The 12,350-nt window shown below is 42.4% G+C and overlaps 1 protein-coding gene across 3 annotated transcripts in view; it reads left to right on the top strand.

Annotated features, from left to right (window-relative positions):
- The window catches only part of TIAM1 (TIAM Rac1 associated GEF 1), a 208,228-nt gene that overhangs the window by 97,867 nt on the left and 98,011 nt on the right, over positions 1–12,350 (top strand). The window lies entirely within an intron of this gene.

Here is a 12,350-nt window from a genome sequence, read left to right as displayed (position 1 = left end):
TCGGTATTTATGAGTCTGTTTCTGCTTTTGTTTGTTCATTTGTTTTATGTTTTTCAGTTCCACATGAAAGCAAAATCGTAAGTCACATTTAATTCGTACAGCAATCAGTGACTTGGATGGTTTATCCATATTTTAGCCAATTAATGTGGACTGTGTCTCCCATTTGGTGAAGCTGAGGCTTTTATAAAGGCTAATAATTAGACGCCAAGTGACACAGTCACTGAGTGTTGGCTGGATTCAAACCAAGCCCCTCTTTCTCTAAAATCTTTTACTGTCTAAGCATACTATTTATCTTATTTCTATTACTGTTTACCCTAAGAAGAACATGGGCAGGAATCACTGACCACAGTCAAAAGGGTCTGTTTCTCATTCTTAGAATTAAGCCATTCACTGGGGAATATTTCAGTATTTCAGCCATTCTTGCCTCACTACGCAGTTTAGATGATAATCTAATCGGTTTCAGGATACTCATTTTACTTACACTCTGCTGATGTGAATTCCTCTTGAAAGGACCGTCTTGGCCATAAAATTGCTAGTACAATCTAAATATCCAATAGGTCACATTGAATAAAATTCTTTTGTGGCAACATAGGACCTATTCATGAAAACCTCTGTGTCCTCTTGTGGTGGTGAAATTTTTAGGCTACTTACGTGGGATAGAGCACAAAATGAACCTTTTCAGAAGAAATTACTGCTGTTCAGGACCTATGAGGGCATTTTCTACCTTCTACTTGTTGTAATCCACATGACTCTAGAGGGGCTAGGTTTGAAAGAAACCTGTGTGGGTAAGGGGTGAGGTTAACACAAGGGAGATCAACCACGATTATGGAAATAATTTGTAGGTTATTCCAGCCCTGGGGCTCAATTCACTGTGCATGGTTTACAGAGCCAGTGTGCTGCTGATTTGATGCTGTTATTCAGATTTGCCCATGGTAAGGAGATTCATGCTACCGGCAAAAGCAGAAAAGGGGTTTTATGGGCAGGATGGGGGTGGGAATGGGCATGAATATTAGAGCCGCTTGCATAGAAGAGGTGCTATGCTGTCTGCAAAGGGAGGCTATAGTTCCTGCATTGAAACTGCTTTAGAGACTTTTCTCCAACTGGAAGGCAGAACCGGCATCTACCACGTACGAAGTATAGTTTCCTCTCGGGGCCTTCCTTTGTCCATTACTGCTGGGTGTTACATACAATTCCAAGAAGCTCCATGACTTTTATGGTAACATATCCTAGTATTAGGTTTTTATTTCTACATCACATGTCTTAGGAACATAATTAGCAGGCCGGGTAAGAATGACTCCTGACTGGATGGAAAATCATATGCAATGATATATCTAAAGAAGCGTAGAGAATATCTCTGTTGGGGGGACTGCCTTTCTATAGAAAGTTTTCGTATCATTTAGAAAGTCACTTGTATGAGGGTATAGTATGCGTATGAAAAAGAGACTAGTGAACAAAAGAATAGTATTTACACCATTATGGTGGGTTGGGGATTGGGTGTAATAATCCAAGTCAGATGTCTTATAGATAGCAGATGCTCATTATTTTTAAAATAATTTTTTAAATAATATTTTTTAAATGCTCATTATTGTTTTGAGAGAGAGAGAAAGAGAGAGAGAGAGAGAGAGAACAAAAGGAGGAGGGGCAGAGAGAGAGGGAGAGAATCCCAAGCAGGTGGCTCTGCACTGGGAGTGCTGGGCTCGAACTCCTAAACCACGAGATCATGACCTGAGCTGAAATCAGGAGTTGGGTGCCTAATGGACTGAGCCACCCAGATGCCCCCAGCAAATGCTCATTAAATGTTATAGTTGCATTTTAACAATAAAGAAAAAGTGACTAGTTCCTTTTATTTCTGTTAAATAAGGATCTTGGGGCGCCTGGGTTGCTCAGTCGGTTAAGCGTCCGACTTCAGCTCAGGTCACGATCTCGCGGTTTGTGAGTTCGAGCCCCGCATCGGGCTCTGGGCTGATGGCTCAGAGCCTGGAGCCTGCTTCCGATTCTGTGTCTCCCTCTCTCTCTCTGCCCCTCCCCTGTTCATGCTCTATCTCTCCCTGTCTCAAAAATAAATAAAAACGTTAAAAAAATATTTAAATAAGGCTCTTTACAGAAGTTGAGTGTGGCTTCCCTGGGAAGAGGCTAAGGCTTTGAGTTTTATTAGGCTCTTGAGCTCTGGATGGCTATCCTGACGTGCCACATCTGGTTCTCTGTGGACTTGACAAAAGTCACTGGCACACATGTCCTGAACAAGGCCAGCCAGATTGAGGAAAATTCTGGAAGTCATCTTTTACAAAGAGGCGTGAAGTGGACTTGGTAGATACTCCTCCTTGTAAATAGTTCTGGAACCCAGCACCCTGTCTCCCTTGAGGTCAGTCCTGTGCAGCCTCCCTGCAGTTTGGTTCCTGCTCTTCCCATTTTCTTCCACAATGCTAGTGTCAGTTCCTTAATTTATTAGGAACCACACCTAACTGTTGACTCATACTGAGCTTGTGGTGTATCAAACCCATAGAACCAACTCTTACAAGGTCTCTACCATCCTATTTTAATAGATGTTTCCAGAACTCTAAGTGCAGAAGTTAAACTGACTTCTTTGAGATTTTATGTTTGTGGTTTCTGTCCTTCTAATGAACTTGTCGAAATCATCCTGGATCCTAATTTGGTCTTCCCTCTAACTTCATGCTTTCTGCAGATAAGGCAAACTGGATGTTTGGTCTTTGTTCTTTCTGTTGGTTTAAATGCTGCCTTAGTCTATAGCTAAGTCCTGTTTTCTCATCACTGTAGATCATCTCCCTGCCCCTAGCCAGTTTTCTAAAAAGTTTAGAAATATTTACCTTTGGTTTTGACATGGATTAGTTGTGAAGAAGGGTGAACTCCTAAGATGTGTGGAGCCCCAGGCAAAATTTTTTATCTATATGGAGAATTTGACTCACCCCATATCAACTTTTCGAACCATTCTGGTGGCTCATCTCATGCAATCTAGTGAAAGAAATACCAGATAGGCTATTGGGAACAACCGCTAGGCATCGACTCATGTCCAAGAGCTCCTTAGCATACATACCTTATTGAACTCCCCAAAGGGAAGCAAGTGTACTGGGTGTGGAGGGTTCCTCCTGGACCCTGTCCTTTTCAGGCACCAGAAGGGGTATTTTCAAAATATGGGGCTCCATTTGCCTAGCTCTTAGGAGAGTATTGATGAAGAGTATAGATGTTGAAGTACAAAATGAATACACAGGGCAGTGAATGTTTACAGCACATGCCCTACTATTAGTGTGTTCAGACATTTCCTCACATATGTTAAAAGGACAGTGAATATAATTGTGGCTGAGCTAGATTTTAGTATATGATTTGTATACTATTATGTATTATCCAAATAATATATTACTGACAGTATTCATCTTCCTTTTCTCATTATTTGAAATTTGTATAAAGTCAATATGAGCACATAGTTTTAAAGAATTTAACCTTAAAAGAAAAATTAAGGGGCGCCTGGGTGGCTCAGTCGGTTAAGCGGCCGACTTTGGCTCAGGTCATGATCTCATGGTCTGTGAGTTCAAGCCCCGCGTTGGACTCTGTGCTGACAGCTCAGAGCCTGGAGCCTGTTTCGGATTCTTTGTCTCCCTCTCTCTGACCCTCCCCTGTTCATGCTCTGTCTCTCCCTGTCTCAAAAATAAATAAAGCGTTTAAAAAAAATTAAAAAAAAAAAGAAAAATTAAGAGTGAAATTCTTATCCTTCTTTAACCTCTTCCCCCAGCCTCAGTCCCCCAAAGTAACTATGTTCAATTATTTTAGCTAGGTTTTTTTTTTTGTTTAGTTGTTCTTTTCCCCCTTGCATTTACCCTCATTTCTCATTAACATGTTTATAGTATTTTTAAATTAACTTTGGACATTAACTACTGACTTTCTGTGATGACAGATGAATATTTAGCTATATTATATATGAATTCTCCTTTCTTCATGTTCCTATATAGTTATATAAACATTTAGGATTAAATCAATAGTCTCTGTTACACTGTTAGGGTGTTCCATGCTATGACCATATAAATAATATTAGCTGCTGGGCCAATTAGTATACTATCATTTGATTTCCTTTCTTGAACAACTTCTTGGTTTTTTTTTTCCTGTAGTTAATGCCTGCCTCTTTTTTTCTGCTCCATTTATTTACTTTTACACTTACTTAGCAGTATTTTCTACATCTGTACTTTATTACCTAGTTGCTTAGTACTGTTTTGTTCCCTGGAGACCACCTATCCCAGGTCCTTTATTGTCCTGCTCCAATCTGTTTGCTCTCTAGGCCACAGGCATAATAGCTACCTTGGATTTTCCTTCACCATCCTAGTTAGAATCTTGGATTGCAAGTTATCCTTTTTTTCTCCTTTATTTTCATTAACGAACAAACCTGTAATAATTTCCTACAAAATGGTTCATATTTGAAAATGTCTTTATTCTACCTTTTACTTGAATAATCTTTGAGTAATTTGAAATTTTGGTTGGAAAATGTGCTTTGTTCACTTATTATCATTTCTGAATAATTTGTGTGTGCTTTATTTTCTCTTTTGAAGCTTTAGGATAATTTTCTATCACGAGGGTTATGATTTCTCAAAGAGATTTTAATTTTAGTTATCTTTTTTTATTACTAAAAGCTTTCCCTGTCTCTCTTCCTTTCCTTTTCTCTCTCCTTCCCTTCTCCCTCCTACTTTTCCTTCCTTCCCCTTTCTCCCAGTCTCTTCCTCCCTCCCTCCCTTTCTTGTTCTCTCTCCCTCTCCTTCCTTCCCTCCTACCCTTCCTCCTTCTTTCCTTTTTCTCCTCTCCCTCTGTCCTTCTCTCCTTTTCTCCCTTTGTCTTCCTCCCTCCTTTCTACCTTATCATCCCTTTTTCAGTGTAACCTGTGCATTTGTTTATTGTTTATAGCTTTAGATTCTTTTGTGTCTCCATCTTTGGGGATGTTACTGAATATTGAGGAAATGTGGCTGCAGGCTTTGTTTCTCTTTTTTTCATGATGTATTTTCTTCTGTGTGCTCTAGTCTCTGCCTTTCATGCTGGAGGCTTTCATCAAATGGTGATTCTTCATTATCTGATCATATTTAAATGTGAAATATCAAAAAAGTGCTTGGATATTGTTTGTGCCATCTACTGGGGGATTTTATAGCATGAACAGATGGTAAAACCTTTTTGTTGAGGGTGTCCATTTGACAGTATTTGTTGGCCTTTTCTGTGGGGCTACTCAGCTTTGCCAGAGATGCGTCCTGCCCTTGCCATTTAACTGGGCAGGCTCCCATTTATTCCCCTGTTTGGAGCAAAAGGTCTCCTCCTCCTTTTGTGCCTGTCTTCCCAGAGTTTGGAGCCTCTCTTCCCCAAAGAATTTACCTTGGGTGAGTGAGGGGGTAGAGAGGTGAGGGATTGGGGGGTAGGGAGGGAAGAGTGCCCAGTTTATGACTTTTTCCAGTGGATGAGGCAAGCCCCATATTGTTCTCTTTACACGTGTTAAAAATGATAGCTTACTGGGGCACCTGGCTGGCCTAGTCAGTAGAGCATGTGACTCTTGCTCTTAGGGTTGTGAGTTCAAGTCCCACGTTGGGTGTAGAGATTACATAAGGAAATTTTAAAAAGTGATAGCTTACTTAAGCCTTGTATAAATAGAATTCTAGAATATGTTAAAGAGAGAAATAATGAAAGAAAAGACTTTCAAGAATTCATACAGGAACTTCATTCCCAACTAACCTTTTAAAAACATATAACTTTATTCCCTAAGTTCAATCTACTTTCCAATTATTCCTGTGCTCCTATAAACTCAAATTATCTGAAACTTTAGTTTCCTAGATCTGGCATATATTCCCTAGTATTTCTCTCGTTTAAAATGAATTTCCCTTTTCCTGCCATTCATGTAAACCATTGATTATCTGAAATCACTGAGTACCCTCCATTCGGTTGGATAATTGAAGCTAGATCTATTTAAATACATAATGAATACATAAAGTGCATCTTAACTCTGCACTCAAAGAGGCTCTTAGGCAAAATGCATTTCTTTTTTCTGATTATATCCCTCTGTTGGCAAGAACTTTGCATATTCCCTTCACTGAACTTTATACAGTTTTCATATCATTTCTAGAAGACAGAGGAAGAATCATAAAATTCCGTCTGCTACCTGTCTGCTGCTGTTTGTTTAATTGAAGCTGATGACCGTGGAGGAAGTCAAGAGGATTCCACCATAGGGAGGGGGGTGTCTCTCCTTCCTGCCCTTTTAACCACTGGATTCTGACAGAGAGCCCTTTAGTAGACCCGATGTCCCTAATTAAACTTGCCTGCTTCAGCAAGGTAATGCAAAGGTAGCGGCTTTGAAAAGCTTTCTCTAGCATGTCAGAATTTAAATCGTGGGGAGTCCACACTGGGAAACATTCTATCAAGTTGGTGATCTGCTGTGAGCAGCTCTGGATTGTTAAGCCTATAAACTGCCACGAACTGTCCAGAGTTTTGTCTACTTAACTCGCTGTTGACAGCAGTCAGGTAGACTTAGCCCACCCTCTCTGTGTATGCCCCTGGGAATGGACAAGCCCTTTCAGAAAGCTCATTTAGTGAATTGCGCTTCTTAGAAATAGATGTGGCTTAATGATAGAGAAAGGCTGAGACTGCTGCGTTGTTTATACAGGGCAGCAGGAGCAAAAGTTCTCTCTAATGGAACTGCCTTCAGCCACCGACAGGTTTCAGAGAAGCTTGGAGGCTCGAGGCATGCCGAATGGTTAGAACGAATGACGGATAAATTTTTCAGGAAGCGGTGATCAGACTTTTCTGTGTATCCTTCTCTAGGTTATGGGGTTTGGTGCTTTTGTTTGTTCCTTAAAATTTTAGTTGTGGTAAAGTATACGTGACATACCATCTTACCTGTTTTTAAATGTACAGGTCAGTGGCTTTAAGTACGTTCGCATCTTTGTACACCTGTCACCACTGTCCATCTCCAGGACTCTCCTCGTCTTGCAAACCCGAAACTCCGAATGCTAACTCATTAGTCCCACCTTCCCCTGGCCCCTGGCAATCACCATCTTTCTTTATTTTAAATAAATAAATTTCAGGATAGCTGGTCTACCCAAAGTAAATAAACATCTTTCAAAGGATGTTTAGCTTCATTGACTAGTATCAGTTTCCTTTCTTTCCACTTCTTTTTTTTTTTAAGATTTTATTTTATTTTTTATTAAAAACATTTTTTTAATGTTTATTTTATTTTTGAGAAAGCAGGGGAGGGGCAGAGAAAGACACACACACACACACACACACACACACACACACACACACAGAATCCGAAGCAGGCTCCAGGCTCTGAGCTGTCAGCACAGAGCTGAATGCGGGCTTGAACCCACGAACTGTGAGATCATGACCTGAGCTGAAATTGAGTGCTTAACCGCCTGCGACACCCAGGCACCCCCTTTAAGATTTTATTTTTAAGTAACCTTTGCACCTGTCGTGGGGCTCAAACTTACAACCCTGAGATTAAGAGTCACACGCCCTACCGACTGAGCCAGCCAGGTGATTTCTTTCCACTTCTTAACTGGGGTGTAAACATAAACTCTAAGGCATCAGATTGGAGTCTGTGCTGCCCTTGGCTGAGTTTGGCAGAGACCCTCAAAGGTGGAGGGAAGAAGGGGCCTGGCACCCTGCTTCCATTAAGTAAAGAGAAGAAAAGGCTGTTGCTCTATAAAACCTATCAGATTATGGCTCTTCTCGGAGGTTAAAAGTGTGTTCTATAGACTCTTCTAAAAGCATTTCTTTAGAAGGGTTTTTGAGCATAGCTAGTGCATCATCAGTCACGGTGGTTAGGTTATGCTGTAGAAAGGAGCAACCCTCATACCCCCATGGCTTACCACACCTCTTCATTGTCTGATGGGCTTTGGCTATGAAGCTGTATTTATCCTGGACTTTCAGGGACCCAGGCTGACAGACGCTTCATCTCGACACATGCTTCCATGACTGTAAGCCGAGGGACAAGAATGGGGGCAAATCAGCCTTTTGTTTTTTTGTTTTTTTTAATTTTTTTTCAACGTTTATTTATTTTTGGGACAGAGAGAGACAGAGCATGAACGGGGGAGGGGCAGAGAGAGAGGGAGACACAGAATCGGAAGCAGGCTCCAGGCTCTGAGCCATCAGCCCAGAGCCTGACGCGGGGCTCGAACTCACGGACCGCGAGATCGTGACCTGGCTGAAGTCGGATGCTTAACCGACTGCGCCACCCAGGCGCCCCACAGCCTTTTGTTTTGTAATGACACATGCCGCTTCTCCTCAAATGCATTGGCCAAAAAAACAAAAAACAAAAAACAAAAAACAAAACCAAGTGACATGGCCACACCGAACTTTAAAGGGAGCAGGAGAGTTCTATCCCCCTACATCCTTAGGGGGGGCTCCAAATATTACAGGTATAGCACTAATGACACTGTGGGGGCCCAGGCTTTGGGGTAATTGCTGAGAACTAGGGGTTCAGGGGCAGTGTAGCATATTTAATAAAATTTTTTTTGAGCACAGAATTGGTAGAGATCGAGGTTTATAATAAATTACTGTGTTATCCCTCATTCTTCTGAGCTTTGGTTTCTCCATTCATAAAATTGCCCTGGGCCCCTTCTAGAGGCATATTTTTGTTTTAAAATTTAAGTTTGGGGGGCGCCTGGGTGGCTCAGTCGGTTGGGCGTCCGACTTCGGCTCAGGTCATGATCTCGCGGTCCGTGAGTTTGAGCCCCGCATCGGGCTCTGTGCGGCCAGCTCAGAGCCTGGAGCCTGCTTCAGATTCTGTGTCTCCCTCTCTCTCTGACCCTCCCCCGTTCATGCTCTGTCTCTCTCTATGTCAAAAATAAATAAATGTTAAAAAAAAATTAAAAAAAAATAAAATTAAAGTTTGTAACTTAAAAAGCAGAACCTGTATCAGGGAATTTCAGCTCTTTCCATCAATTCTTCACATCTTATGTCAGACTTGTAGGGATTTCCTTTTCTTTGTGCCTTGGGGCGGGAGGAGTTTGGGAGTGGAGGGTTCTTTTTTTTTTTTTTAATTTTTTTTTTCAACGTTTATTTATTTTTGGGACAGAGAGAGACAGAGCATGAACGGGGGAGGGGCAGAGAGAGAGGGAGACACAGAATCGGAAACAGGCTCCAGGCTCGGAGCCATCAGCCCAGAGCCTGACGCGGGGCTCGAACTCACGCACCGCGAGATCGTGACCTGGCTGAAGTCGGATGCTTAACCGACTGCGCCACCCAGGCACCCCAAGGGAGTGGAGGGTTCTAATGGAGGCAGAGGTGGGCGAGGGGCAGCTGGCGGTGGCAGGGGTGGGGTGGATGCTGACCTCGCTCTAAGCATCCACATACCTGCTATTTTTACAGGAGACACGGTCTCTCCTCCTCAGTAGCACATGCCGCCTCTGCACGGATGGCATCTGAAACGCTCCCAACAGTGTCCCTTTGTAATAGGTGAAAACACCATCTTTCCTAAAGTCTATAAAAGCTCCTTGTTTCCACTGAGCTGCATGTACCAAGGAGAAAGCATGTTTCAGCTCAAGGAAGCAGCTATTTTTATCAGATACTGCCTGACACCATGGACGACAGAGACATAGCCCTGCGAAAGGGTCGTGCTGTTTGGGACTTCCATTGCAAAATTATAGGGGACACCTTTTAAAGAAAAATGGAATCTGAAATATATTATTTTGGGGGATAGCTACAGAGAAATTAGATGTAAATTTAGGGTAATATATCTTAGTGTTTTTCTAAAAAAACTTTCTCTTAAAGTAGAACACACAGAAAAGTACACCTTTTGATGGTGTTTGATTAGCTCGTACACCCACGTCATACATGCACATAACCAGCACCTGGACCGAGAAGCTGAACTTGGCCAGCACCCCAGAGCCCCCCGCCCCCCGTGGCTTGTGGGTTCTTCCATTTGCTCTCCACCCTGCCCCCGACACCTACCAAAGAGGTACTCTTCTGACTTCTCGCATTGCTTTTGCCCATTTTTGTACTTTATATAAATAGAATCCTAGTCTATATTCTTGCATGTCAGGCTTCTTGTCCTCAGTGTGTGAAATTTATTCAGGTTGTAGTCTTTCATTCTCATTGCTGTATGGTATTTCATTGTGTGATTCTACCACACTCCTTTCTCCATTCTGCGGTTGACGGGTGTTTGGATAGTTTCCAGTTTGGCCCACTGCAAATTATGCTGCTATAAACATTTTGGTACCTATGTTCTGGTGAGCATATGAATGCATTTTTGTTGAGCATGTACCCAGGAGTGCATTTTTGGGGTCGCGAGGCATGCATATATTCACCTTTTTTTAGGTAGCTTCAAAGAGCTTTCCGAAGCACGTAGACCAGTTACTTCTCCAGCCAGCAGCCAGCAGTGCGTCATAATTCTGGTTGCTCCATATCTTTGCCATCACTTGGTATTTTCTTCCTGGAAGCCTTCCTTTTAGCAAAGAATCCTTACGAGATTCTTTTTCCATCTGAGCTGATACCTTCCCTAATAAACACATTTAAAAAAAAGAAAGAGGAAAAATAACTCCACTTTTTAGTAAAGAAACGCACTGATGCTGTGGCACAGAGAGACTCCGAGGTCCAACGCTGTACCTTGTCCTAGGCGGGAGCAAGCCTGGGGCATTTATCTTATGTGGGAGGACCCGGAACTCTGAATTTTTCTTGAGTTACTTTATTTTTTATTTATTTATTTAAAAAAATTTTTTTAATGTTTATTTCTGAGACAGAGCATGAGTGGGGGAGGGGCAGAGAGTGAGGGGGGCACACGGAATCCGAAGCAGGCTCCAGGCTCTGAGCTGGCAGCACAGAGCCCGACGTGGGGCTCGAACCCACGGACCGCGAGATCATGACCTGAGCCGAAGTGGGACGCTCAACCGACTGAGCCACCCAGGCGCCCCTCTTGAGTTACTTTAGAGTGATCTACCAAGATAAAATGTAAGGCAGTGACTTTCTAAGAGGAGATATACATTAAAAATTTGAAGCAAAGTTAATTAAGCCTTAAAGATGAGTCTCCTATACAGACACGGGCACCCTCCCCACCCCTGCCAAGAAGTATTTACCTCTGATTTCCAGTGTTGCTATCTCCTCTTCTCCCACTCAGTTTTCACAAAATGATTCCATTTGCTTCCCTCTGCTGTTTTTTCATGAGGATGTCTAGCTTATGGAAATCTTCTTTAGACAGAGGCACATGTTTTGTTATAAATGTAACAACGGCCACATTGTTTACATTTGTCCAGTGTGTCGGGGCTCTTTTGGCTGATGCCATTTGTAACATTTGTTGCCATTTTCTTTGTGGAATACAAAACTGATGGAATTCAGAAATAATGTAGACACCTGGGGTGGTCTTTGGTTGTCGGTACAGAGTAATAGGCCGATAGGGACCTGCTGGTGGAATTTTGTTTGCAGACTTTTGCTCAGATGAGTTTGGAAACTGAGAAGACGCATCAGAGAGAGAGGAAAAAAAATGAGTGTTTTGTGTGTGAAAATGATGTTGGCTGTTACTTTAGTATTGAAGTGGCTGAATAGACCTTTTCTTCAGTGATCTAATTTCTGAGTGTTTGTTAAACCTCTCTGGGCTTAAGGGGATACCCGGAACATTCTAGCATATCCTTACTTATAAATACTCAATTGACTGGGTTCCTAAAGTCTTAGTGATCGTGTGTTTCTGCAGATGAACTGTCTCCCCCAAGCTGTATTTTGACTTTTGCCTTTCAGAGCACCTTGAGTCACTTGGAGGTTGCTTGTGTGTTTTTGGGGGTTACCATTTTCTTTAAAGTGACCTGGCCATTCTTCACTGCCAGGTGGCCCCTCTTCCTGGGTACTCCCGTGTGTCTCCGAACATAATACTGCATCTGGCTGCCTTGAACTTCTTCCACAACCCTAGTCGTGTCATTGCTGCTTGACTCTGGCATAGGGCCTTTGGATTTGGGTCACAGCAGTTCACTGGGGGCAGGGCTGTTGTGCCTTCCTTGGCCAGTAACGTCCCTTGGCCTCGTTCCCACTTTGGAACCACACATCCCTCTCTGGAAACTGACCTTTGCTTCGTAGCAACCCTGTTAACTAGAAACTAAGCTCTTTGTGTAGGATTATCACATATACAGGCGTCTTAATTTGGACTGCTATAACAAATGGATAAATAAATAAACAGGTGGCTTATAAATGACACGTTTATTTCTCACATTCTGGAGGCTGGAAGTCCAAGTTCAGGGTGGCAGCATGGGAGGGGCAGGCCGGCTCCCTGATTCCTAAATGCTGTCTTCTCGCTGGGTCCTCACTCGGCAGAAGGGGACTAGTTAGCTCTCTGGCCTTTTTTTTTTTTTTTTTTAATTTTTTTTTTAATATTTATTTATTTTTGAAACAGA

Source organism: Lynx rufus, unplaced genomic scaffold (genome assembly GCF_022079265.1).
Source record: "Lynx rufus isolate CCGP_SWC_20201006 ecotype Redwood Valley unplaced genomic scaffold, mLynRuf1.p SCAF_5, whole genome shotgun sequence".
In the NCBI taxonomy this organism is placed as follows: domain Eukaryota; kingdom Metazoa; phylum Chordata; class Mammalia; order Carnivora; family Felidae; genus Lynx; species Lynx rufus.
The sequence above is the reverse complement of the archived record's forward strand: the minus strand, read 5'-3'. Positions and strand labels throughout refer to the sequence as shown.